The sequence below is a fragment of the Sorex fumeus genome, unplaced genomic scaffold, assembly GCF_029834395.1.
Source record: "Sorex fumeus unplaced genomic scaffold, SorFum_2.1 ptg000007l, whole genome shotgun sequence".
Taxonomy (NCBI): Eukaryota; Metazoa; Chordata; class Mammalia; order Eulipotyphla; family Soricidae; genus Sorex; species Sorex fumeus.
Window position 1 is genome coordinate 9,122,820 of NW_026606064.1, and position 23,772 is coordinate 9,146,591.

Below are 23,772 nucleotides of genomic sequence, written 5' to 3' on the forward strand. Positions count from 1 at the left end.
GCTCCAGCCAGGAGTAATTCCTGAGAACAGAGCCAGGAGTAACTTCTGAGCATCGCTGGGTGTGGCTCAAAAAACAAATGAAAATTTTTATTTGGGGCTGGGGAAGAGAATTCAAAGGACTGGAGTTCATACTTTTGCATGCAGGACCTCTGATTTTACTCCCTGGCATGGAATGACCCAGAGCTGGGAGCAAGCCTGGAAAATGACGAGGTGTGACCCAAAACATTTTAAAAAATCAGGGGTTAGGTGGGTGGTGTGCTAGGATTGAATCTAGGGTTTAATACATATGAACCATACACATCCTCAACCGTGTGTGTGTGTGTGTGTGTGTGTGTGTGTGTGTGTGTCTGTGTAGGGAACTGAAATCAGGGTCTTGCACAAGCAAGGCAAGTATTCTTGCGTTGAGTTTTACTCCTGCATTCCTCTTCCTTCATTTTTGGAATATTTTTTGTTTTATTAAATTCTTTTTTTTTGGAGGGGGCTGATTTGGGACATACCCTACAGTTCAAAGTAAGTACTACTGGCTCTTTACTCAGGGATCACTCCTGGCGGGACTCAGGGAACCATATGGGCTGGCAGAAATTGAACCTACATTGGCAATGTGCAAGGCAAGTGCTTTACCTGCTATATGATCTCTTCAGCCCCTCTGGAAGATTTTTTTTTTAAGTACAATAAATTGGGAGCTGGAGCAATAGTACAGAGGGTAGGGCATTTAAGTTGCATGTGGTCAACCAGGGTTCAATCCTTGGCATCCCATATAGTCCCCAAAGCACAGCCAGGAGTGGTTCCTGGGTAAGAGTCAGGAGTAGCCCGAGTGTAGAAGTACAATAAATCATAAATGATGCTAATGTTATAAGGAAGTGATCTTTCACTTCTTTAAATTATAAAGGTTAAGGGGCTGGAGCAATAGCACAGCGGTTAGGGCATTTGCTTTGCATGCGGTCGACCTGGGTTCGATTCCCAGCATCCCATATGGTCCCCTGAGCACCGCCAGGAGTGATTCCTGAGTGCAAAGTCAGGAGTAACCCTTGAGCATCGCCGGGTGCAACCCAAAAAGCAAAAAAATAAAAATAAATAAATAAATAAACAAATAAAGGTTAAGACTTTAAAGGTTTCCTCCTTTGTACAACTTTGTTCTCCAAGTCTCTTTCATGGAATAGGAAGTATCATATACATTTTTGTTCACACTTGGTAATGTGTATTTGTCACAATTTATGCTATTTATTAATTTTTTTGTTTGCTTATTGTTTTGGCCACACCCAAATGAGCTCATGAGTTACTCAGGAAACCATATAGGATGCCAGGGATTGAACCCTGGTTGGCTGCATGCAAGGCAAGCACCCTCCCCGCTGTACTATCACTCTGGTCTGTGAATGCACACATATATTTGAGAATACCGGTTTCTCTCTCTCTTTCTCTCTTGGTTTTGGGGCACACCTGATGGTGCTCAGGGCTTACTTCTGGCTCAGGGTTCACTCCTGGTGGGCTCAAAGGACCATATGGAATGCCAGGATGGAATCATGTTGACTGCATACAATGAAATCGTCCTACCTGCTATACTATCTCTCAGGCCCTGGTTTGTCTCAGGAGACTTCAGAAGACAGGTATTGTGATGATTAAAAACTGTCAAGGTTCCTAACCCTAAGAGACTTTTGATCATTATGTCAGAGCACAGCTGTGGTTCTAGGTCATTGGGGAAAGATATAAAAACTGAAACGGTATTTTCTGTGTTGAGGTCAGACTACACAATCAAGTGTTCCCAGCTTCTCTTTGCTCTGCTTATGGGAACTAAATTAGAACTTTAGAAGAGATTATTCACTTTGTTTCTTATTTTAGATTCATTTTTAATCTCTGTGCCTCTGTTGTTAAAAAAGGAGATATGTATATACAATTATATGTACAGTATATTTGGTAAATATTTGAAAATATATTACATGGGAAATCACAATTATGGACAAATACACCTATAAATCTATCTATAGACACATAATCTATTTTCCTGTTTATATGCCTATGTGAGTATAACAGCAGCATGTATAGCTTTTATAATCTTCTCCTGGTTCCATGAGGATATTAAATGTGCTCAGATGGGATAAACAGTTTTGGGAGTCCATATGGTAGACACCGAACTATAGACAACCTGTGATCGTGCTGTTTGGCCCGATCTTCAACACGCTCAAGAACACTCCGGGTCTCCAAACCTTCACTCAGAGCAGCCGGTCGTGCCAGCCGAGAAAATGGCAGCAGCGGCACCGGCCACCCGGGTCCCCGGGTTTATGATCTGGGTGTGTTTGTTCATGCCTGGGACCGGCCCGGGCCCCGGAGTCGCCGCCGATCCGCTTCTCGGCGCTCCACCGTCGCGCCTTGAACGACTGCTCGAGCGCTCCGCCTCGCAGGCCTGGGGCGTTCGCGCGCTCGGCGATCCCCTGCGCCGTCTTCTCGCTTGATGTCTCCGGAGCGGCGGCGGCGGCGGCGGCGGAGGCGCCGGGTCGCAGCCTGACTTCTCGGCGAGGGCCCCGCGCTCAGGCTTCCTCCCGCCGCTGGGCAAGAGCGGACCCCGGGCCTCCTTCCCGCCTCCGCCTCCTGTCTGCGGCGCAGCCCAGCCGCCGGGCCGCCAGAGCGAGCCCCCGCCCGCCTCGCAGGTAGGCCCGGGAGGAGCCTGGGAGGCCCGGCCCGGCATCCTTCCGCCGCCGGGTTGAGGAGACCTTGGCGCCGGCCGATTGGCGGGGCGGCCCGGCCTGCCGAGGCTCGGCCGAGAGGAGGAGCTCCCGGCTTGCGTGTGGGGGGCGCGGTCGCTGAGGCGGCGGGGCCGTGCGGGGAGAAGGCGGGAGCCGGGGAGCGCCGTCGCGGGGGAGGGGAGGGGGCCCGGGCTGGTTCCGGAGGGCGGCGAGCTCGGGTCCCCGGAGGCTGTGTGTGTGTGTGTGGGGGGGGGGGGGACACCTGGGCTGTGCGGTGGGGACTGGGGGGATCGGGGTGGGATGGGGTGGGGGTTGGGGGGGGAAGATCGCCGTCCCGGGACGGGCAGCACCGGGCGCCTGTGGACCCGCCTCCCTCCCTTCTTCCCTCCCCTGTCCCGGAACCTCGGGGTGTCAGGACTTAATTTATTTTTTTTCGGGGACCCTCTCTCAAGTCTGTCCTTTGAAGGGGCACTTGAGGAGACGGAGGCCTGTGGAGTTAGGCCCTACATAGGTCCATTCCGAGCCAAGTGTCATGTCCTCGCCACCTACCCCCCTTTTTGAAAGAGAGAAAGAGAGTGTGTGTGTGTGTGTGTGTGTGTGTGTGTGTGTGTGTTAGGGAAACAGGTTTGAAGGCTGGGGCGTGACTTTTTCCCGTGTATGTGTGTGTGTGTGTGTGTGTGTGTATGTTTTAGGGAAACAGGTTCCAGGCTGGGTGGGGCGTGACTTTTCCCCCCTATTATCTAGCACAGATCTTTCAGATGCTCCGTGAACTCCTTTCCCGAAGGTGTCCTTTGCCTTGTTCACCTCCTGTTCTCACCCACTCTGGTCCTCTCGGTCCGGTCCGTTGACGGGCACAGATCCTGTCGTTGGTGTGTGTGTGTGTGTGTGTGTGTGTGTGTGTGTGTGTGTGATCCTGTGAAATTAACGATAAGAGACCTCGGACGTCCCCGCTCTCCCGCCCTCCCCCCCTCGCCCCCTGCACCCGGGGCGACCTCCCGGGCGACCTCCCGGGTGTGGTTTTTGCGCCAGAGTCTGTATCGTTTTATCCCAGGGTAGCGATGGCAGCAGCTTCAGGCTGGTTTTCTGCACGGAGCTTTGCGGTTGCTCAACTCGCTCACTTGATACTTAACTTCTCTTCCTTCTTCCCCTCAGCCGGCTTCTCCGTGGAGTTCTCTCAGCTCTTGGTGGCGAGGGGTTGGAGAGTCGAGCTCAGGACGGCCCAGACTGGGAAGGGAAGGCCCATAATTGTCCCCAGAGAGTTTGCTTTCTAGGAAGAGTCTGAAGGAAACCCTAAGGAGGCTCTTTCCGACAAGTGTTGTTCTGTTTGGTTAGAAGTTTAGTTAAACTGTCTATACTCGAGTTCAAAGGGCGGTGTTGAGGTAGCGATCAGATTTGGAGATGCTTAAATTTGCAAGGGGAACATTCTGGCAATCTGTCTGTGCTTTCCTTTTCTTCCCTCAGCTTGGAAACTTTGGGAACTAAGTGTTCATATCCATTTTATTTTCAATGATTTCAGTGTCCTGCTTCTATTTGTATAACTTCTTTGTTGGGGCGGAGGGAAGAATAATCAGCCTAGAGGTCATTCTAGGTTGAATGTTTCTATAGTATCAGTAGGAAGAATAGTTTTAAGATTTTACTGGTTTAAGTTCCTAGTCCTTACCTGAAAAACCGAACACATCTATGTTCCTAAACAGTCTTAGAATTCTCATAGGAACTTTGGAAAGAACTCTAGCTTTTTTCCCTTTTTTTGGATGGATGGGTGGGTTTGGGGAGTGTTGGGGGTGGTGATGCCAGCGAGGTTTAAGTGAAGGACTCTTGATTATGAGTGATTTTCTAATTGCCAAGACCCCAGCATTCTCAGAGTGTTACCAGATTGTTTGGGAGAATCTAGGTAGGGAAGTTAGGCTAATGAATGTGTGTTTCCTGAGGGGAAAAAAAAAGTTTGTGATAGAGAGATTTGTATAGAGAGATAACTTTTAGGAGGAAAGAGCTTTATCCTGTGGAGATTGGTAGTTTTTTTTTTTTTTTGCATACATTTTTGGTTTTGGGGCACACCTGGCAGTGCTAGGGCCTTACTCCTGGCTTTGCACTCAAGGGTTACTTCTGGTGGTGCTCAGGGGACAATATGAGGTGCTGGGAATTGAACTGGGGTCAGCTATGTGCAAGGCAAGCACCCTACCTGCTGTACTGTCGCTCTGACCCTATGCATATATTTAGAGCTACTGTAGTATCTCAGTGGCTTCCGAGTAACGAATACTAAGTAATAAATGGAGTTTGTATGGGTATCACATAGATGTTTCTGTTGGAAATAGCAGAGATTGCACTTGAAAGGAGGACTAGACAGAATTGGCTGAGACATGGTGAGGTCATAGAATTAGAGCGTCCAGTAGCTTTCTTACCTGCTTTGTGATAGGAATTGACTCTGTTTCTTGGGGATAATTCTTGCCTTCTGTCAATGACAGGTTGTTTTTTTTTCCTAGTATTTCCTTTTTAGTAATGAACAGGTTCAGAATCTCTGGTCTTTTGGCAAGAAGATTTGCAGGAATTCTCCATCTTTGTAGGCATCTTTGATTGTCTCCTAGCACTTGTTCTGGAAGCAGTTACGTACATCACTTGAAAAAAAATTAAGGCTAACCCTGGAAAACTTAACACAAGACTTTGTTATTTTTATTATAACTAATAGCTTAATTTTACACTGTGTGATTTTCAAAGTATTTTCAGGATGTTTTGGGAAACTTATCAGCCTTTTGATCATGCTGTTTTATGCTATTAACACTAAATCCAAACCTCTTGTAGGTTTCAAGGGTCTTCATGAATCTTGGCAGTATATATGAAAGTTTTCTCATTTCTAAATAAAGAAAAAGTTTTGCAAGCACTTTGAGTGTTTTATTTTTTGTTGTTATGTTTTGGTGCTATTCCTGGCAATGCTGAAGGTTTTTTTTTTTTTTTTTGGCTACTCCTGGCTCTACACTCAGGAATTACTCCTGGTGGTGCTCAGGGAATCATATGGGATGCTGGGGATTGAACCCGATTTGGAAGTGTGCAAGATGGATGCCTTACCTTCTGTACTTTAACTTTCTGGCCTCGAGACTTACTAACTTAAAATAAATATTTTTGATTTTAAGATCATACTCAGGGATGCTCAGGTGTTAACTACTGGTGATGCTCAGTGGCCCATATGGGATACCAGGATCAAACCTGACTTGGCCATGTACAAGGGAAGCGCTATACCTGCTATACTTTCGCTTTGGCCCCCTGAGACTTACCTATTTACAAATAATTTTGGGGTGCCAGTGAGTGAACTCAGCCTCATATATAGGAATTATGTACTGTACCAGTGAACTACATCTCTAGGCCTGTGATTCCTTCCTTCTTTCCTTCCTTCCTTCCTTCCTCCCTCCCTCCCTCCCTCCCTCCCTCCCTCCCTCCCTCCCTCCCTCCCCTCCTTTCCCCTCCCCTAGGTGGACCTGACCATGCTCAGGGGACAGTTGAACTGAGAGAATGGGCCAGGGTTTGCCTCATGCAAGGCAAGCACCTTAACTCCTGTACTAGCTCTCCAGTCCCATTTAAAGATTTTGTGCATAGGGGGCTGGAGCAATAGCACAGTGGGTAGGGTGTACTTATGAATTCACAAGATTTGTGTGTGTGTGTGTGTGTGTGTGTGTGTGTGTGTGTGTGTAGGGGGTCACACCTGGCAGATCACTGGGGCAGTTCCTGGCTTTGTGCTCTTGGGCACTCCTGGCCATGCCCAGGTTACATATAGGGAGCTGATGATCAGGCAGGGGTGGGCTGCGTACAAGGCAGGCACCTTAACTGAGGTCATCCTTATATATTTATTTATTCATTATTATTATTGTTATAATTATTATTTTCGGGGTAATTCCTGGCTCTGCACTCAGGAATTACTCCTGAGCAGAGCTTTGGGGAAGATGCTCGGTATCAAACCTGGGTTGACTGCATGCTGAGACTGAACCCAGGTCACCCACATGTAAAGTATGTTTTTCATTCTCTCCAGACTCTTGAGCTGTGCCTTGCCTGGGATATAATCCTTCCCTGCCACACTGGTTTTGTTAACCAAAAATATAAACAGAAAATAAACACTCCCCCCTCTTCATAAGTTCCTTTAATCACAGTCATTCTTGTTTCTTTCTTCATTTGTTCCTCATAAACCCAGAGAAAACTTTGTTTCATGTCATAATTTCTGCTGGTAGAGAAGTATCGTGGTACGACCTGTCTTGTGGTTTGGGATAATTTATATTTTATGTTTCAAACTCTTTCTCACCCTAAGTTAATCTATATTTTATTTTCAAAAAGCTAAAAGTAGTTTCATATAGATTTTTTTTTTTTCCTTTTGGATCAGTTTGTCAGCTGTCTTTATGTGCCTGTAATATGTGGCAGCCTGCCTACTAACGTGATGTGGTGGTAGGAAACAGATTAAGAAATCAGAAGACCTGTGTTTAAGTCCTGGGCTAACCAGCTTACTAGCTGAGAAGTCTGGTACAAATTACTAAAGGAGATCTTAGGGATGGTCAATGCCCTTTATTGAGCATTTACTGTGTTATATTCTTTCCATGTGTTTCTTCATTTGTTAATAATACTGTTTTCCCATTGATGCTAAACTAAATAAACTAAATAAATGAACCAGGGTCACATACCAGGTGTGTAGCAGGATTCTGATTCAAATTCAGAACTTTGAACACTTCCTTGAGTCCATATTTAAATACTGAGAAAGATGCTGGGGAGCAGCTCAAGACTGAACTGCATGCTTTGCATGCAAAGATGCCTGCGTTTGATCCGTGGTACCTCATGGTTCCTTGAGCGCTCTACTTAATGTTGCCCAAGTACTACCAGGTATAAACCAATCTCCTTGCCTCCCCCTGCCCCCCAATAAAAAAGGTGTGTGTTGGGCACAGGGCAATAGTGCAGTAGGTGAGCATTTGCCTTGCATGTGGCTGCCCCGGGTTCAGTCTCCAGCATCCCATGTGGTTTCCTGATACCGTCAGGAGTGGTCCTTGAGCACAGAAAGTCATTGTCCTTTATTGAGCATTTACTATTTCCCACGTCAACTTTTTCCCTTTCTTTGTTGACTGTTGTTCTTGTACTGTGTTTTTATTCATAAGGTAGAAAGTATTTCTGTTAGGCATTTTGAAACATTATTGATTGTGATTCTATTTTATCTCTTGAATTTTTATTTATGTAGTATTTATTGAATGCTTATTAGCTTATTAGGATTTTTTTGCTTTATGAAGTTTATTCCAGAGGGAAGCAGGGGTGACTAGGTATTGGCTAAACAGAAACTTAGCTTGTGCTCAGAGAAAGAGAGAGAGAAATATTTACTTGGACAGGTGAACAGCAAGTGACAGAAGCAGCAGTGGTACCTCTCTCTCTTTAACCTGAATCTCATCTTCATACTGTGAGAGAGATTTAGTGTTTGCAGGATGAGACTCTGAAGTCATGGCTTCCTTAACTCCCTAAAGTTGCAATCACAGCATACCATGATTCAGTCAATTAAAGTTCCCCACTGCCATTACAATGGAAGTCTTTATTTAGGATTGCCACATAGTCTTTGTCTGTTACTTAATGTATGATGACACTGAATTTGGCACAGTACAGGATAGCTATGGCTTGTAAATAAATATCCAGCATGCTTGAGTAATGAGTTTAATTTTTTATATCACATATGACCTGAATTAAATTATTCTCATTTATTCATTTTTTTCTGAATTAGCTATTTGGAATTTGACTTTAGTGAATCTGGGCACTGGGTACATTTTTGTTGGTGTGGGGGATAAGCTCAAGTATTTAGCTTTCTATAAAGGGAGAGATGTCAGCTGAAGTATTTATTTTTCTCTAAAGGGAGTGATGTCAGAGAATAACTCTAAAGTTGAGAGGGAAATAAACACTAGAGCTGAGTGTGTACGTGTTAATACTTAGGGTCTTGCTTAGTGTTTTTTTGTCCAAGACATTTGAAGCATTCTCTGTGCATTTTTACTCTTGCTTACTCAATTATTGTTATTGTTATCATTTTGGTGTGGCCACACTTTGCTTACTGCATTATTGTTATAATTTTGATTTGGGGGTCACAGATTGTACTCACGACTCTGCTCTGGGGCACTCTTGAGGTACTTAGGCAATCATGGGATTCTGAGCGTTGAATTCTCTTGTCGCATGAGAAGCATGCACTCAACTCAGCCTATTGAGTTCTTCTCCGATCTTATATTTCTTTTTTGTTTTGTTTTGGTCACACTCAGCAGTTCTCAGGGATCACTCCTGGTGGTGCTAGGGGAACTGTAAATGGTGCTGGGCATCTAACCAGTGACTGTGTCCTTTACCTGTTGTACTCTCTCTCTGGTCCCTCTGGCCCTGTATTTCTATCTGTAGAATTAACAGCAACAAATTTCACTTATCATGATTTCATCATTTGTTTATTTCTGCTTCCCAAGATAGGACATATGTTCTCCCAGGAACCCAAATTACTTTGTTATATACCTATGAGAGAATGAAACAGCTGAAGGTTTTTTCTTAATTAAACCACCATGAGAAACATAGTTACGAAATTGTTCCTGATCCTTTCACCAGTGTGCATTTCCCACCAACAGTGACCCGAGGTTCCATCCTTCAACCCCCCCTCTTCTAGAAACAGCTTAAGTTTTGTTGAGTTGGAGAGGATTAAATGCATGTTTAATGTGGGGAAAGAATCAGAATATTTCATTATAACTAAATTGGTGAAAATAAGTCAGGAAAATATCTTCCCAAATTCTTGAATAATAGCATAGTTGGCTCTAACTTTGGGCTCAAATCTAAGTCCCATTACTTACTAGCTCTGTGACTTGGGCAAGTTACTTAATGTTCCTTCCTGTGCCTTTTCCTTATCTGTAGACTATTGTAGTTGTAAGCATTTAATGAATTAATACATGTAAAGCATTTAGGATCTTATAAGAAGATAAAGATTTCATTTCCTTCAAAAGGCACCAAGGACCAGGGATGTAGCTTAGTGGCAGAGTACTTGCCTTCTATTGTGATGTGCTGGGTTTTATCTCCAAGTCTACAAAAACAAAAGACAAAGAAATAGTGGTTAAGTCTTAAATTGAAGTTCAGCTTTTTTGATAAAATTTGAATAGTTGGAATGGAAAGTTAAGCAGCATATTTGTCTCCTTTCCTTTCTTGAGTTCGGTTTGAAGAGGACTTCCTCACCGTTCTTACCCAACGTTCTATCTCTGGGTCCCAAGAGATAGAATGGTGGGTAAGATGCTTGCCTTGTTCAACCCCCGTTCAATCCCAGGCACTGCATACGGCCTCTCAAGCCCTCCCAAGAGTGTTAACTGAGTCCAGAGTCAGGAATAAGCCCTGATCAAAGTGGGCAGTAATATGGTACCCTCTTCCCCTAAAACAAATAGGACAAGTTTTTCAGGACTTAGCCCTGGCTCTGCTTAGGGGGACCACATGTGTGTCAGGGATCGAACTCAGGTCCTTAGCATGCAAAGCAAATACCTCCTCCATGGTCCTCTCTCTTCCACCCCAAGAGGACAGTCCTTTCTTGCTAAAGAGAATTCTGAGAAGCAACAATGTTTGAAAGAGTTCCGAATCTATGATAGATGACTAAACTTTATGTGTAACAAAACAGGCCTCAGTTTTTTTATCGCTATCACTATCACCCCGTTGTTCATCGATTTGCTCGAGTGGGAGCCAGAAACATCTCCATTCGTTCCTGTCACATGCTAGTGTAGGCCGATGGCATATTGGGGGCTCTTTCAGGGTCAGGGGAATGAGGACCATCATTGTTAACTGTTTTTGGCATGTCAAGTATGCCATGGGTAGCTTGCCAGGCTCTGCTGTGCGGGCGGGATACTCTTGGTAGCTTGCTGGGCTCTCCAAGAGGGATGGAGGATTTTGGGGCAGCCTCTAATCACCTTTACAGTTATTTTAGGTGAAACAAACTTTTCCATTCTTTGGAAAACAAGTAAAAGGATTTCGGAAAAGTAATTCAAGGCATGAGCAGAATACTTATGGAAAAGTGAAAGCTTCCCCAAGTGTAGGTAAACTTCTGGAAGAGTGAATATATTTTTTGCATAAGTGCTTAAGGCTTAAAAGCCACTGAGTTAATTTTCATACTAGTCCCCTCCCTTTATGTCTGAAGTTATGAGTTGCTGTGGTCTTTGTCTTAATTATCTGTTAATGTTTCCCTCCAAATTTCTTTTAATAGTCCTGCTCCATCATTTAACAAAATCTAGTTAATGATTGTAGTGGAGTCTGTATTTTTCAATCATTCACTCAGTGTTTGTTGAATGTCTGCTTCTCTGTCAGGTAATAAAATAGGATAATGAGGACAAGGCAGAACCAATGCTATTGAAGTGCTTTGTGCCAGATACTGAGTATGTGTTGTGTCACTGAGTCTTTTCATTCTTTTTTTTCTTTCAGAGGGAGGGGAATACACCTGCTCTCAGGGCCCAAATCTGGGCCTTCCACATGTAGAATAGTCTCTCTTCCACATTTAGCTATCTTTCTTACCTGTTTTCATTCTTATTTTTCTTTGCTTTTTGGGCCAAACCTGGCAGTGCTCAGGGCTTGATGCCCAGAATTGAACCCAGGGACTCGCACATACAAGGCAAGTACTCTACCACGAGTCACGTCTCAGCCCAGTTATTCATTCTTTCAGTAGTATTGTGGTGTAGATACTTCTTTTTTTTTTTATTTTTATTTATTTATTTTTTTACAGTTGTAGATTTACAATTTTTTTTGTGCTTGGGTTTCAATTATACAATGATCAGATGGTGTAGATACTTCTATTATTCTCTTTTACAGATGTGGAAATTGTGAGTACAGTTTGTTTAAGGTTTATAAAGCTAGTAAGTATCAGAACCAGTGTTTGAATCCAAATAACCAGGCTCTACTCTTTTGTTTTGTCTTAGTGATGCTGGGAGCTAATCCTATCTCTGCTTAGGTTTGCTCCTTGAGGTTCCTGCGGGGACCCTGTGGTGCTGGGATTGAACCTGGTCCTCCTGCATGCATGTGTGCTATAGCCATTTCATCTGTCTCCTTGCCCTGGTCCCTACTCTCAATCCCAAAATTACTCTGATTGGAAGCTACTTGGGCAATTCTAAATTCTCTAATTCCTGTATACTGTATGCTATATACCGTAGTTAATAGAAACCCCAAACAAACCAGGTATTTAGGGAGGTAAGAAGAGGCAGATGGGAAGTAAGCAGGGTAGGGTGTGTGTGTGTGTGTGTGTGTGTGTGTGTGTGTTTGTGTAGGTCAGAGATCAAGAGCCTTGGGTGCATTGGTAGTGTAGATGGGTGGGATAGCTGTGTATCCAGACCACAAAAGCAACAATACTGGGAACATGAGATTCAAGCTATAACAACCAGACTTAAAAATGTGCCTGCAAAGGAGGGAATCTGGGGATACTGGTGGAGCGAAATTCACACTGGTGGTGGCCTTGGTACTGGAATGTTGTATGTCTAAAACTCATCTCTGAATAATTTTAATAAAATAATAAAAAGGATACTATCTATGCCCTCATAAAGTTAATATTGTAGACGAGAAAGAGTGAGCAAAAATTCAGCAATGGTTGTGTAAATTGTAAAGTATGTGAAGCTTTCAAAAGTCCGAATAGTATCAGAGCTTTGGGGAGGATTTCTTTGAAGACCTTGAGACTGAGAATGAAAGGGACAGGCAGTGTGAATAGCATGTAAGAAAGAAAAGGAGAGGGGCAGGAGCAATAGTACAGCGGGGAGGGCGTTTGCCTTGCACGGAGCTGACCCAGGTTCGATCCCCAGCATCCCATATGACCTCCCTCAACCAGCACTGTTCATTCATGGGGAGCATGTGACTGAGTATGTGAGCATTGCAGCTAGAGGCGTTCAGACAGGTGGAAGCACTGTGGCCTAAGTATGTGAGTGTTTGAGCACCACTCTACTTGTGCAGGCCATTGTAACAATCACTGCAGCAACAATGAAGGGAAGGGGGAGGGAGGAGGGAATGAAAGATTACTCTGACTGCTTTGTGGGAGTCTCTGAAAATTTGTAAAATAAAAAGTGAAAAGATTGGAAATAGTGGAAAGTTCAGAGTTTTCAGTGGAGGAAGTCTAAATAAGGCTTATTATGGTGGTTTAGGCAGAAGATGACAATAGGTTGGATGGAGCTGTTAGAGATGGTGGAAAATAGATCCAGTAGATATTTTACAGTTAGGAGAAAGCTGGCATATGTGGGGAGAGCGAGATTTCAAGTATGATTCCCAGATGTCTGGCATGAGCATCTGGGAAGATAAGTTGTCATTTCTGAGATGGAAACACTGGAGGAGGAACAGATTTTGATGAGGTGGGGAGTGGAATGAAGACCGTCATTTTAGTCAATTCTAAGTGGGAACTGCTGATGACAACTTCCAAGTGGAGATATCAAATAAATGGTCTGTCAGGTAATGCTCAAAAGTGGCAAGAAATCTGGATGCTCTTGGTATCTGAGTGGTGTTTGCAGTCAGGGGGACTGGGAAGAGATCTAGAGAAAAGGTCTAGATGGTAGAGTCAGGAGGAGAAAAGTACTTCAGACCAAGGAACTGAAAAGAAATCCTCTGTGAGAAAGAGAGAAGCTTGTTTCAGGAAGGAAGAGATCAACCTGATTTTGTCTGTACTGAGAGTAGCTACTCAGTGCTCTTTGATGGTCATAGCAAGAACATGGGAGGCTGCTGGGACTGAGAATTCAGACTGAGGTGGATTTAAGACTTGGAAAGGAGCTGTGGACACTGGTGGAGGGTGTGGTGTTTGGTATGCTTGAAACCCTGTTTCAGCATTATAAATCATGATCCTTCAAATTAAAAAAAAAATAAAAGAGGAAAGGGGGCCCGGAAGATAGCTCAAATGATAGAGCACATACCTGACATATGCAGAGTCCTTCATTTGATCCCTGGTACCACAGGGACCCCCAAGCACTGCTCGTTGTGGCCCTGATAGACCAAGAGCTGAGTAGTTAGCACTGGGAGTGGCTCCAGGTTCCCCAAGCACCACTGGTTTGACCTTATTTAAGATAACAACCTTTTTTTTAAGTGGAAAGAAGTGGAAATGATCCGTGTAATTTGGCTATTGGCATGTCTGTCTTCCCATTAGAACTAATACTTTAATGAATAATGTTTGTGACAGTGAGAACATTATCTTTTCATTTTTGTGTCCTTCTTAGCTTTGGTGTCTTGCCAGGAGAGTGTATCAAAGGAGGAAGGAGCTATAGAACAAGACTCTTTGCAAGATAGTGAGAGTAGTCATGATTTTCTTCGTTTTTATGTGCTTTTCAGCATTGCCATATTAGCCTATTTTGTTTGTTTGCTTTTGGTTTTTGGTAACACCTGACACTGCATGCATCGGGGTTACTCCTGGAGGTGCACAGGGGACCATATGGGATGCTGAGATCGAACCTGGGTTGACCACAGTCAAACACCCTACCCACTGTACTATTGCTTTGACCCCTCCCTTCACTTTTTATTTCTTTTTAGGTTTTTGAGCTAGTGCTTAGAGGTTGCTCCTGGCTGTGCACAAGGGTGGTCCTGGCAGTGTGGGGGATCTCTGTGATGCTGGAGATTGAACTGGGCTGCCTGCATGTGAAGCCTGCACTCCAGCCCATTGACCAAGCTTTCTGCCCTTTCATTTTACTTTTTTTGAGTTCCTGTGGTTACTATTGCTACCCACAATTAGCTGAGGTTCTTGATTTTTGTAAAATTATTGCTTTTTGGTACTTAATTTCTTTTGCTTCATGTATTTTTTTTTTGTTTGTTTTGGGGGCCACAAAAAAAACACCAACAACAACCCTGAGTACTGGGCAGTACTCAGGGTTTACCCCTGCTCTATGCTTAGGGATGATTCCTGGCGGGGCTAGGGGGTGGGGTAGGGCAGGGAATGTTGGGTCAGCCGCAAAGTTCCCTAACTGTTGCACCGTTGTCTATCTCCCCAGCCCCTCATTTAGTGGTTCTTATTTTCATAAAAGATATACTGTATAGTTGTGATAAAACTCTAGACTTTATTTTGTCTTCTTTTTCACCTATGAATTCTTCACCCAGAGTTAGATTTGCTCTGAGATGATAACCAAGTTTGGTTGCTGTTCTGTCTAGAACTTTATTATGGTTTCCTGGAGAGCAGTAAGCATTCTCTCTCTATTATTTCTATTAGTATACTAGCTTTCTTATTTGTGAAGAAAGCAAAAAAAGTTGGTTTTAGTGTCTGTGTTTTGGACCATATCTGGTGGTACTCAGGGGTTACTCCTGGCTCAGCACACAGGAATTAATGCTGGTGATGCCTGGGGACCATATGGGATGCCAGGGATTGAATCTATGTCAGCTGCACGCAAGACAAGTTCTCTGCTTGCTGTACTATCTCTTCAATCCCAGCAAAGGAGTGAGGGAGTGAAAATACAAGGGTTAAGGTGCTTACTTTGAATGCAGCTGACCCTGCTTTGATCTTGAGCACCACAGATGATCCTCTGAGCACTGCTAGGAACAGAGTACAGAGCTGTAGTGGCCTCTGACATTGCTAGGTATATCTCTCCCCCCTCTTCCCCCCGCCATGTACACACAAATTGTGGCCCTCTTAGTATCTCACAGTATAGCCTTGGTAGTCCCTGAGCATTGCTGGGGCACTGAGCACTTGCAGTGCTGAACTGAGCTCCAGTCAGGCCTGTCTCACACTGCTCAGTACTGCCAGTAATGTCTCTGGGTCCCAGTACCAGGTGGGTGTGGCCTCCACCAGTGTTACTGGTAAATTCACTTAACATGAAATTAGCCAGTTTATTAAAACTTTGTGTTTTTTTTTTTTTTTGAGCCAAAAACCAAGTGGTATTTGGTTCAGTGTCTACCCCTGGGTCTGTGCTTGGGGTTACTCCCAGTAGTGCTCAGGTACCATACAGTGCCGGAGGCCATATCCAGTTCTCCGGCATGCAATGCATGCACTTTGAGCAGAATTCTTTTTTTTTTTTTTATGGGTGGAGTGGGACCCAGAAATAAGACTCTTTTCTTTTTGGGTCACACCCGGCAATGCTCAGGTGTCACTTCTGGCTCTGCACTCAGGAATTACCCCTGGCGGTGCTCAGGGGACCATATGGGATGCTGGGAATCGAACCTGGGTTGGCCGCATGCAAGGCAAATGCCCTACCCGCTGTGCTATTGCTCCAGCCCCAATGAGACTTTTTTTAAGTTTCAAGTTTTAAAATTGTTTTTGGTTTTTGTCAGTGCTTAGGGGTTACTCATGTTTCTGCACTCAGGAATTATTCCAACAGTGCTCTGTATGGGAAGCTTGGGATTGAACCCGAGTCTGCCATGTGCCAGGAAAACACCCTATCTGCTGTACTGTTGCTCTCAAACTAGTCATTTTAAAATGAACTGTTTATGAATTCAGAAATATAGTACCGAGATTAAGCTATTTCCTAGCTACACAGAGCAGGAGCATAGATCCCTGAGTTAGTTGTGGCTTCCGAGCACAGCTGGGTGTGGCCCCAGAACTAAAATAAATAAAATGAGTGATTTATTGTCATTTACTATCTTAATGTTAGGCAGTCATTACTTCTATTTAGTTAAAAAAATTTCCATCACTCCAAAGTAATATCTTCTTACCGGTTAAGCAGTTCCTTCTCATTCCCCTTTCCATCCTGCAAACTGACAATTTTAGTTCTGTTTCTCTGAATAGTTTATTCTGGACATTTCATATGAAAGGGATTATGTAATATGCAACCTTTTGATTTTGACTTCTTAGCATTATGTTTTGGAGATTTATCCTTGTTGCAGAATGTATTCTTTTTAATGGCTGAATAATATTCTGTTGTATGAATATATCATAAATTGGTTATCCCTTCATTCTTTTAGACTGCATTCACCTTTTGAATGTCATGAATAAGTGCTACTATGAATATATGTGTACTTGTTCTTGTTGTCTTGAGTGTATTCAGGAGTGGGATTGCAAGCCCCTGGATACTGTATTTTTATTTATTTATTTTTGGTATTGTATTTTTAAAAAAAATATTTTTCTTTTGAGCCACACCTAGCAATGCTTAATGGTTACTCCTGGCTCTGTGCTCAGGAATTACTCCTGGTGGTGCTTGTAGAACCACATGGGATGCTAAGGATCAAACCTGGGTCAGCCACGTGCAAGACAATGCTGTACTGCTGTACTGTCGCTGTGGCCCTGATACTGTAGTATTAATCCAATTCTTTCTAAACTGAAGGGATTAAAGCAGTTTCCATAGTGTTGCGATGTTGAAGGATTGGCAAAGTTTAGAGTGAGGTTGAGAATCTTTTCACTATGCTTATTTTTTTAAGGAAATGAATTCTCTGAACATACTGGCTTTATTATTTGCATTTTACGGATGGGCTAATTGATGTAGAGCATCTGCTTGGTTTTAACTTCTATCTTCTTCAGAGCAAGTCAGTGATGGAGCTGGGAATTTAAGACTTTTAATCATGTTCTTTGTCTAGGTGACCCATTTAAAGCCATGTTCCATTTACATGAAACTTGATTAAAATGGGCTTCCTATATTTCATAATCTTGAAGGAATATTGTTCAGGTGGTGTTACACAGATGTTTTCTTTCCATTGCAGATGAAACAAGAGGGAATGTGTGTTAATTGCCACAGAAGAGATATAGATTACAAGTCAGAAAGAACTTCCTGGCTAGAAGATACTGGAATGTTACCAAGGAATGTTGTGAAATAACTTTTCTAAGGACTAGTTACTATCTTTTTGGCATGATTTAGGTATGGACTTGTTTAGAAATTAGAGAGATGACAAAGATGATTAAATGAGGTTTATGGTAACTCTAGGACACAGTTGCTGAATAGCTTATAAAAGCAGAATATCTGTCATTTTTAAGAGCATAGTTTCATTTTCCTTATGAAGAAATAGTCATTAGAGAATAGGTGAATTGCTCAGTGTCTCTCAATAGCAGAGATGATTAGCATTTGGATTCTTCTTGGCTTCCATATTGAATGCTCAGGAATATGTTCTTTTTTCAAAATGAGTCATTTCATTACTATATAGATGTATTACTGTTAAGATTCTTCCTAAGTATTGGGGATCAAAGCCAACATCTATAATGGAGTATGTGATTTGAGAGTTATTAGATTGGAACTGAGAGTCTCTTTTCTTATTTCTTTTGCCACACCTGATGATGCTCAGGGTTTTCTCGTGGCTCTGCACCTAGGAATTAATACTGGCAGTGCCCGGGGACCATCTAGATGCCAAAGATTGAACCCAGGTTAGCTACGTGCAAGGCATACGTCCTACCTGTTGTAATATTGCTCCGGTTCCCTGAGAATTACTTTCTCTTTTTTTATTTTTTGGGTCACAACTGGCTTTGCTCAGGGCTTACTTCTCGTTATGGGTTCAGGGATCACTCCTGGGGAGATCAGGGGACTGTATTGGTGCTAGGGATTGAACCTGAATAGGCTGCGTGCAAGGAAATAACCCTACCGCTACACTACAGTGCTTGAGAGTCTTTCTGGTAAAATAGTTTTGGTCTCTGTATATATGTTTAAGTGAGAAGTGAGAATACATTACCAACAACAGACTAAGGAATAACGTTTTTTTTTTTTTCTCTCTGTTTCTTTGGGCCAGATGCAGCAGTGCCCAGGTCTTACTCCTGCCTCTGTGCTCAGGGATTACTCCAGGTGGTACTCAGGGGCCAGAAGGGGTGCTAGGGACAGATCTAGGTTTCACACACAAGGCAGCAGTCTCTCTTTTTGGATAAAAAAGGTAATGGATTTCTTGGAACCAGGGATCTAGCTCAGCAGTAAAACTCATGCCTTACTTGTATGAGACCTGGATTCAGTCCCTGAGACAATGTGTGTGCACACAAAGTCATAGAATTTTTATGACTGGAATGTCAGGTTAAAATTGCTTTGGTAGAGGTGCATATGGTATCAGCATACTTTAGGTTTGTAGTGCCTGGAGAAATAGAAACCCAGAAGATGGGTTAAAAAAGAACATTAGAGTCTGTTGTAGAGTATAAACACAAAAATAGTCATTAAATGCAGTATTAAATTGCCAGTTTAAATGTGTAGCTTAGGTACTTAGAACAACATTAACTCATTTACCTGATACTTAAATCTATATTAAGGTACCTTATAAGGAATCTCTTCCCCATTATTGAGATTGTGTTTTGAGGTCCATGGGTCATTGACTACCTGGGAAGCTAAACTGGGAGGAGGTATTACCGTTGGTACTTTTAATGAAGGGTTATTAGGTTGGTTTAGTTGAACTGTGGGAACATTTATTCCCTCCTTCCCTGTTACTGAAAATATCAAATGCATTCATTGAGCTTTGTTGACTTGGCAACAGTTGTTGCCAGTACCTTTGAAGAATAAAAGAGATGGAGCAATTTTTGAATATTTAATCATGTGCTATGAATCTTGTAGTTTTTCTTCAGTGTAACAGTAATTAAAAATCTATAAAAGAGATGTGGTGCTTTAGTCTGGGCTGCCTCTGAATCTCTGCTGGGCTCGCTCCCAGTAGAGCTCAGGGGACAATGCTGTGGGTGAGAAACCTGGGCTTTTGTCTCAGAACTGCCTTTGGTGAATCTGGTAACAAAGGGCAAGTTAGTATAACATTAAGATTTATGTTCAGGGATGGAGAGATAGATAGTACATTGCTTAAGATTCTTGTAGTAGATCTGGGTTCAGTTCCGGATACCCTGTATGGTCCACCTGAGTGCAGAGCCTCATCCCTGAGTGCAGGGCCTGGAGTAAGCCCTGAGCACAGCCAGGTGTCGTCCCCGCTCCCTCCCCCCCCCACCCCCCCATTATGTGACTTTTAGAATGTCAGAGTGGAATTGAAACTTAAGAACGATTGTTATAAAAGTAAATGGAGAGGGGATCGGATAGAGTACAGGCATGTGACTGACCTGGGATCTATCCCCAGCATCCCATATGGTCCCTTGAGCCCCGCCAGGAGTGATTCATTAGTGCAGAGCCATGAGCATCACTGGGTGGGGCCAAAAAAACAAAATACATGAAATATTTAGGGGAAATACCATTTGCTTTTGGGAGATTATCTGGATTGGTCAACTTCTAACGAGCACTTTGTATTTCTGGGAGGGAAGTACTTTCCACATGCCAGTCCTGTAGTTATAGTTACAGAGTAATGCAGCTATGGTGTTGCCATTAGACTGAGATCCAGGCTGGAGGCCTGTCTTTGACTTTACTTCTTGATACCTCCACTATGGCTTGACACATAATATAGTGCCCTCCCCAAAATGGAAAGAAAAAATTTGAATCAATGTTAGACTTAGAAACTGGCTTGTATTGTTTATATACACTTGATATATTTATATATTTTTGTTTTTGGGGGGCCACTCCAGGTGGTACTTGAGGCTAACCTGGGCTCTGTGCTTGGAGGTCACTCCTGTGGTGCTCAGGGCTTGCTTTTGTGGTTTGGAGGGGGGTGGGGTGGGGTGGGGTGGGTGGGGGAAGGACCCTGTAGTGCCAGGAATTGAAAGGGCATTCCATATGCAAAGCATTCACTTGACCTGTTGAGACGTCTCTCCCACCCACACTTGTTAAATTTATTGAATGTCTTCTGTGGGCATGCAATCTATAGAAACATATGATAAAGTAGGAAAAACTAGTTTTATAGCTTTGAATGCCAGCTTGACCCCTTTCTAGCTGTTTGATCTTGGACAAAAAATTTTACATTGAACTGAGTTTCTGTAAAGTGGGAATGGGGTAGGAGAGAGCTTTAGAGATAAAGCCCCCATTTTTTTTTTTTTTGTGATGATGGTGGGGGAGAGAGGGTCACACTCACTGGTTGTGGTGCTTGTAATGCTTCGCTATGGTGTTCAAAAGGGATTGTGCACTTTAATTGTGGTGCTTGTCCACATGATTATGGTGCTTGCCAGGGGTTGAGCCATTTAATTGTGCTGTCTGAGTACAACTGGTTGTCCAGTGCCAGCAGTCACGCACTTTATTTTGCTGGCCAGGGATCTCGATCAGCAGAGCTGTCAAGAGAACAGTTAGGCTTTGGGAGTGGTGGCAGGAACCAAACTCTTGGTCTCACACTTACAAGAGCTTTTCCAATGTTCCACTTAATGTTTTAAATGGTTGATTTTAAAATGATCAACAGTTGGAGGTGGTGGAGGGACATTGGTGGTAGGAAATGTACACTGGTGAAGGGAAGGGTGTTGGAGCATTGTATGACTGAAACCTAATATAAACAACTTCTTAATTGTGTATCTCACAGTGATTCAATTTAAAAAAAGAAAGAAATGATTAACAGTTCATTTTGCACTTCTGTTTGAAGAAGGAAAATATTTTCAAAGGTTCGTTTGCTATAGGTTAATTATACAGGTTAATATATAGGTTAATTGTATAGGATAATTATTCCCTCTTGGCCTGAAAAGAAATCATTTAGTATTTTCTCTACAGTAGGACCAGAGCTCCTTGAATAGCTGGTAAAGACTTCGCATTTCTGCAGATTGCTTTAGAATGTGTCTACTGCACTCTTTTCTCTCCTGTCCTCTAACTCTCCCGGAGTGCAGCTGACGCAGCTTTTGTGCATTAGCATGGAGAACATTTGCCAGGTTTGCCCTAGTCAGAAAGTACATTTGTTGCCCTGTTTGGCCTTTGAAGTTTAAATTATTATTAAAACTTGTTTCTAAATGCTCTGTGATATAAGCCTAATAGGTGAAAAAGATAGGCTGTAGGGAAATATGTAGTACGTCTGACCCCATTTTGATACAAATAAGGAACACTATTAAATGCAATAATAAATAGTAAATATGTATGGTTATCTCAAGAAACCCAGAAAGCGGGAGTCAGGGGTAGTCTGGAGGGAGGTTGTCAACCGTCTGTTCTTTATCTTGTTGTAAGGAGAATGTGCTGCCTTAAACAACCTTTGCTTAGCGATAATTGTAGGTGTTATAATCAACAAGAAAGAGGGGCAGAGGGACTAGAGAGATAGTACAGTGGGTAGGGCACTTGTCTTGCATGCAGCTGACTAGGGTTTGATTCCCAACATCCCACAATGACCCCTCAGCCCGCTCCAGGAGTGATCCCTGAAGTGCAGAGCCAGCAGTAAACCCTGCGCACAGCTGGGTGTGACCCAAAAGTCAGAAATAAATGAGATAGATCATGTGCAACCTTTACCTAGTTTCCTCCAATTGTAACATTCACAGAAACATAGTACACAGTTTCAACCAGGATAACATTAACAGTCAAGGTAGAGAGAATATTTCTGTCACCTCTAGTCTCTCTGCTTGATGCCCCCCTCCTTTTCTTTTAATTATTCTCTAATTTCCGTGGTCATTTCTCCTTTGACCTATTGGACTATAGAACCTTATTTTCAGACACTGAGGGTTTTTTTTCAGTTGCCTCTTTTATTTATATTTTTTGTGTGAATATTTCCCATTCCCATCTAGTGGTCCTCAGTGACTATTTTTTTCTTTCTTTTTTTTTTTAACCCCAGCAGTTCTCAGGGGTTATTCCTGGCTCTGCATTCAGGAATTACTCCTGGTGGTGCTCAGGGGACCATACGGGATGCCAGGGATGGAACCTGGATCAGTAGCATGCAAGACAGATGCCCTACCCACTGTACTTATCACTCTGGCCCCCGTCTTCAGTGACTGCTCCTGGCTCCTGCTCCTGACTCCATGGTTAGGTTGCTCCCATGTGGTTCTGGGGATTGAACTGTGTTCTTGTGTGGAAAGTGTTTGCTCCAGCCTGTTGAGCTACCTCTCTGGCCCCATGTATCTTTAAAATAAAATTTAGGAGAGGACCCAGAGCAATAGAACAGCTGGTGGAGAGGCTTGCCTTCCATGCATACAAACCAGATTCGATCCCCAGTACCCAGTATGTTTCACTGAGCCCTGCCAGGAGTTATCGCTGAGCACAAAGCCAGGAGTAAGCCCTGAGTACCGTTGGGTGTGGCTTCCCCAATAAAAAACCCTATCCTTTAATGAGGGGGAACTCCACAGAGTTGCTGGGAGCCCCCCACAGCAACAACTTCTAATATTTGAAAGGTCTTGGTGTGCTGGGGATGGAACTGGGCCTCTGGGACGCGAAATATGTGGCCCAGCCCCTTGAGCTGTTTTCTCAGCACCTCTCCTGATGTCCTTTAATTGCTATTCACACCCCCAAGTTCTAGTGATCTGACAGTGAATAAAGTTACAGCAGAACTCTACCTAGGAAAATAACCACAAGGGGAGATTGTCCTGTCAGCAGTTCCTTTGCCTCATCCGTAATTCTTGGCAGCCACAGACCTGTGTCCCTTTGTCACTTTAAGGATATGTAAGTTACAGTATATACCTTTTGTGTTTGGTCTTTTTTCACTCACCATAGTTCCATTGAGATCCATTCAGAGTACACCGAATTCCTTGCTTTTTTTAAACTATTGGGTAATATTCCATAAGTTGGTTGTTCCCCAACTTGTTTAGTCATTTACCCATTGGAAGAACATCTGAATTTTTTCTCCCCCTCCCAGATCCTTGCTGTTAAAAACAAATCTATTGTGATCATCTATTTACAAGTTTTTGTGTACTTGTAAGGTATTTGTCTCAGATAAGTGTTGTTGAGGGCAGTTGCAAGGCTATGTGTCGTGTGTTGCTTTCTAAAATTATAAAGAAATTAAAGATGATTGTGTAGTTCTTTTCAAAGTATTCAAACTCTTATTACTGAACATTACTTGATATCTGGTGATTTCCTCTAGCATCAAAGCCATAATAAATGATGTTTGTCTCTCATCTGATGATTTGTGTCTATATTACACTTTTAAATTTTAATTAGCACTCACAGCCTCTTACGGGACCAGTAATACTGATGAAGTTAGCCCCTTTATAGATAGGTAGGTTGAGGCTGGATGTCAGAATTTACTTGTGGCCTATGTAGTTGTGACCCCCTATGAAGTTGGGTAACTTAAAGGAAGTTATTATTTTTGTTTGTTTGGGGGACTTGCCCAGCAGTGCTATGGGCTTACTCCTGGCTCTGTGCTCATGGATCACTCCTGGTGGGCTAAAATAAATTTCCTTATGATTTATCATCAGTACATGCTTTACGTGTATACCTGTTTTATATACGTTACATATCTGTGATTGCATAACATTTTATTTATTTATTTATTTATTTTGGTGGATGGGAGC

The 23,772-nt window shown here is 43.1% G+C and overlaps 1 protein-coding gene across 4 annotated transcripts in view; it reads left to right on the plus strand.

Moving 5' to 3' along the window:
• Positions 1-2,431: 2,431 nt before the first annotated feature.
• Positions 2,432-23,772, plus strand: part of AMBRA1 (autophagy and beclin 1 regulator 1) — a 207,670-nt gene continuing 186,329 nt past the window's right edge. For 2 of the 4 annotated variants that reach the window (XM_056107395.1, XM_056107402.1), the window contains exon 1: positions 2,433-2,642. The gene's annotated coding sequence lies outside the window, so the exon portion shown is untranslated. Of the gene's footprint in view, positions 2,643-23,772 lie in introns of all 4 variants that reach the window. The other 2 variants (XM_056107387.1, XM_056107407.1) reach the window with 2 other exon arrangements.